Source organism: Camellia sinensis, chromosome 5 (assembly GCF_055761805.1).
Source record: "Camellia sinensis isolate YWXY chromosome 5, ASM5576180v1, whole genome shotgun sequence".
Taxonomy (NCBI): domain Eukaryota; kingdom Viridiplantae; phylum Streptophyta; class Magnoliopsida; order Ericales; family Theaceae; genus Camellia; species Camellia sinensis.
The window spans coordinates 133,973,663-133,978,337 of NC_138965.1; positions in this window are offsets into that span (position 1 = coordinate 133,973,663).

Consider the following 4,675-nt stretch of genomic DNA (forward strand, 5'->3'; position numbering starts at 1 on the left):
ATTGGGGGTAACTTCCATTCTGTGTTTTTCCTTTGAATTATCTTCGGTCAATCTACATTGTCCTCTGTAATTTAAAGTAACTATCTAAAAGGTAATTGATTGTAATATTTTTTCATTTGAAATTATTCGTGTTCGGCTACACATGTGAAGCAATAGATGTAGTGTTTGTTTTATTTTTTTGTGGGTTTTGGACTGGGTTTACACGTAATTGTTTTTGTCGGTACTCGAAGGGGTTATTTTGGTCGACACGTTGTGTGATTGTTGGTACTCAAAAGTTTGCGAAATTAGAATTTTGAAGTGGCTTTCCAGTTTGTTTTTTTTTTTTTTTTTTTTTTTTTTTTTCGGGTGGAGGTGGGAAAGATGGAGCAACTGTATTTGTATCCATTCCCTTATCTAGTTTTAATGTGTTACGTAACGGATAAAATTCAAAACTATGATTATTGGATTGAACATTTTTGCCGACAAGTGTGCAAACATATTTCTGTCAGAAACAGGGGCGTTATGGATTTGCGATGGATGTAGCTAAAATTGCTATTTTCCCCATTATGCATTTAATTCGTTTTGAAAATGTAGTCTACATGTGATGTGGGTCATTGATTTTTGAATTGTTCGTAATCTGTTAGGTTGATTTTTGATTGTTGTATGAGCTTCACTCTGTAATATCAGTATGATTGATGTTAACTGACTAAATTTGTACTTGTGGAAAAACATAGTTGTTTGAAGATGGATGCATTTGATAATAACCCCATGACTAAAATAATGGAGCATTAAAGCATTAATAGCCCCATGACTACTTTAGTTTCATTCATGATTCCTTTTGGAATCTAGATTTGGTATTATTAGCTGCAGTTAGTGACTAAATCTTGACACCATGTTTATGATTCTAGTTTTAAGTTTGCTTGCCTTTGTGCTTTTAGTTGCCTAGCAATCTCCTTATCTGAAATTAATGGAGCATTTTGCGCTTTAAAAAATAGTTACTGAGGAACTTGAGCATTTCCAACAAGCCTGAATTAAAAGGAAAGACAACAAGCATATGCATTATTATTTTATTGATTAGGATTAGTGGGGGGTGTCAGGATGCACTTTAGACATTTATTTGCTTGTATAAATATAAATATATGGGAACATGAATGTTAATTATCAATTGCATTGATGACAATCTATTGATTATGTATATTATGAACTCAATGCTGCAGTCACAGTGAGATTCACAGTTTAAAGATTTGAAACCTTAAATATGTTGTGTCACTATAGAATTAATTGAAGGCATAGACCTCTCGGCAATATTTTGAAACCAGATTAGACCGGCTAGTTCAACCGATGAACCCATTCGCTAGTCATGTTTTTGGACGGTAAAATATGTGTTTGCAAAAACCGGCAAAACACATGTTCCAGCCGGTGAAGTGAACCACCATAGCACCACATTCCTTTGAACACATTGGTAATATAAATTATTTGTTACATTAACTTCATTTTCCATTAAACACAAGATTAATTAACGTTCTATGTATGTATAAATTTATGTATTTGGTTAACATATTTACATAAATATGTGTATCCTAAAATGTAAAAGTAGTTTAAATAAATGTTTCTTCTTTATTTTTTATTTTTTATTTAAATATATTTTTCTTGTTTTCAACTCATCCATCCTTTTCAGTTTAATGTGGAAGTTACAGGACTTGGCCTTGTAATACATCAGTTTCTTATCCAACAAGAAATGCAGAAAGGCAGGGCTTAAAACATATCCACTGTTTATATGGTTTCTTGCTGAGAGGGTAATTTTTGGAGAAAATTGGGCCGAGCTGTGAGATGGGCTTTGTGGCCCAAAGTATGAAGGACTCGGTAAAAGGCCGTAATGTTATTCCGGCCCAGGAGAGGTATAGTTACTCCGGCCCAGGAGAGGTATAGTTACTCCAGCTCAGGAGAGGTATAATTACTTCGGCCGAAGATGATGTAAAGCTACTCCGGTCCGGTCGTGATGTCTCCTGAATAGGTCGGTCTGGCGGTACCTTTGAGTTAGACCGACCTACGAGTTATACCGGTCGCAATTTGTTAAGTTTGGTCCAACCGTGCCATGGGTTGAGCAAGAGAGAACCGAGATAAAGAGGAGTACAAGCAGAACCAAACTAAGATAGTTCGGCCTACTCAGTGGCTTTGCATAGTCAAGTTTATTTCGGTCATGTTGTAGTTCGGCCATGGTACAAACCATCCCACTTGGTTTAAGCAGTGGGGGGGTGTTGAAAGATAAGCATTATCTTTCAGGAGTATGAATCCTAGGAGGACTCTGAATGGAGGAGTACAAGTCCTACTAGGATTGTGCCATTCGAAACCTATAAAAGCTCACAAACATCACCTTGGAGGAGGTAACAGAACACAACACACAACTTTGCTTTCTGAGAACATAGAGCTTTGTCTATTTGTCAATTTTTCTGACTTAGGCATCGAAGAGGTTTCCGGCACACACCCGCCGACTAGCTCACGTTTGTGTTTTCAGGTGATAAAGCGACGTCGTACGGAGGAGCATGGACTTAGTCAACAGGATTATACGAGAAGGTATATTTCTTTCCCGTACAATTGGCGCCGTCTGTGGGAAGAACAGACAAGAACAAAAACCTCTTGACTAAGCTTCTCCTTTTTTTGAAACAATGGCACACATTGAGGAACTACCGCAGTCCGCCGTCGACGGGCTAACTCCAAATGGGGGCGCAAGGCGTGAAGGATTACCCTCTGTCCCTCCCATGGCAGACTTGGAACCCCAACGACATAGCTCCAGGAGGGATGGAAGGTGAAGACGAACTAACAGCCCCCGTCACTCTCATTCACAAAGTCCTGACAGGCAAAGGAGGAGGATTGATCCCCAAGCCCTGGAAGATCGCGTGAAGGAACAAGATGAATTGATAAGAAAGATGGCGGCGGACATGGAGGCCTTGAAACGCCAGATGAAGAAAAAAGAAGTGGCGACAGGAGAGGGGCGCAAACACAAGACGCCCCCTCGCCACTCAGAAAGTCATGGTAGGAATACCACACCCTCGCAAGGAGAGAGCAGAAGCCTCAGGACAGGCGACACTCATTCCTTATCTTCCAGAACTCGTCACTCCAGGTCTGAGAGAAGGAGATCGGAGAGATCATACACTGAAGGAAGCACATATTGGCCCTCACATTCACACCAAACCAGATCTAGACAGACAGAACTGCCCAGGTCATTCGACTTACGAACCGTGCTCGAAGAAAAAGTACGATGCAAGGAGGATGCCAGGGCGCGAGATCCACACAGAGTCTCTGCCTTACAGCGGTTGGCTCCTCGGACGCATGGAAGCGTCGAGGTTGGAATGCCAATACCGCGCCTAGCATACGAACCAACGGACAAAGCCTTAGCAAGACTACAGACTTCACCGTTTGTTCCGGCGATCGAAAACGCGCCCCTACCAACAGGCTTCCTTCAGCCCAAATTCACTACATACGAAGAGAAGACGGACCCGTATTCACACTTGAGCCACTTTCGCCAAGTCATGGCCGTATACAGGCGAAACGAGGCCTTAATGTGCATACTCTTCCCATCAAGCCTTGGCGACCTAGGCTTGACTTGGTTCGAAAAACTTCCAGAAGGCAGCATAGCCTCCTAGGCTCAATTGGCAGAAGCATTCGTAACAAGGTTCCGAACGAACACTAAAACCCCGGTGGAGATCGACCAGCTTCTCTCCATCGACATGGGTGAAAAAGAGACCCTCAGATCTTACAACAGTCGCTACTGGGAGACATTCAATCAGATAGGGGACTGCCCCACCAATCTCGCCATTACACAATATAAAAGAGGCCTTCCAGTTGGGAACAGACTGAGGGACTCAATTACCATGACGCCACCCCTCACTATGGAGGCTCTGATGGAAAGAGTGCACCAGCACATCAGGGTAGAAGAAGATGGCGCACGTGCCAAAGCAAAATCTAGTGCGACCGCAGTACCAGAAAAGAAGACCTCAGCGAAGGTCAATACAGTAGATCGTCAAAGTAAAAACGGGCGTGGCAGACGAGATAACGGAGAAGACCCGGATAAAAGATGGTTGAGAATCCACATTGCCATAACCACGGTGTTCAAGAAACCGATATATCAGATTCTTAGCGAAATAAGAGATGAGCCTTTCGTCAAGTGGCCAGCCAAGCTAGGAGAAGCCCAGAAGGACTATGACGAAAGATCGCGGTGCACCTTCCACAAAGAAAAGGGACACCGCACGGAGAATTGCACACCATTAAGACAACACCTGGAAGAGTTAGTGGCAGCGGGCCACTTGGACAAATACATTGAAGGAGGGACGCAACCAGCCCCCCAGGATCACAACAACCCCAATGGAATGCCAATCGACGCCCCACCTCAAGGCATTATCAATGTAATACATGGAGTCTTTGAACCTGAGCGTGTATGCGAGCTCAGGGGATCAATCAAGAAGGCTGAGCACTTTAGAGAGGTGCTAAGTGCCCAACCTGCCATCAAGAAGGGAAAAACCGAGGCGACAAATGTTATGTCTTTTTCAGATAAAGACTTGGATCGAATATACTGTCCTCACAATGATGCCTTAGTCGTCACTCTCCGAGTCAAGGATTTTGACGTCAAGCGGATTCTGATTGACTAGGGTAGTTCATGTGAGATCATATACTACGACACATTTAAACAACTAAAGCT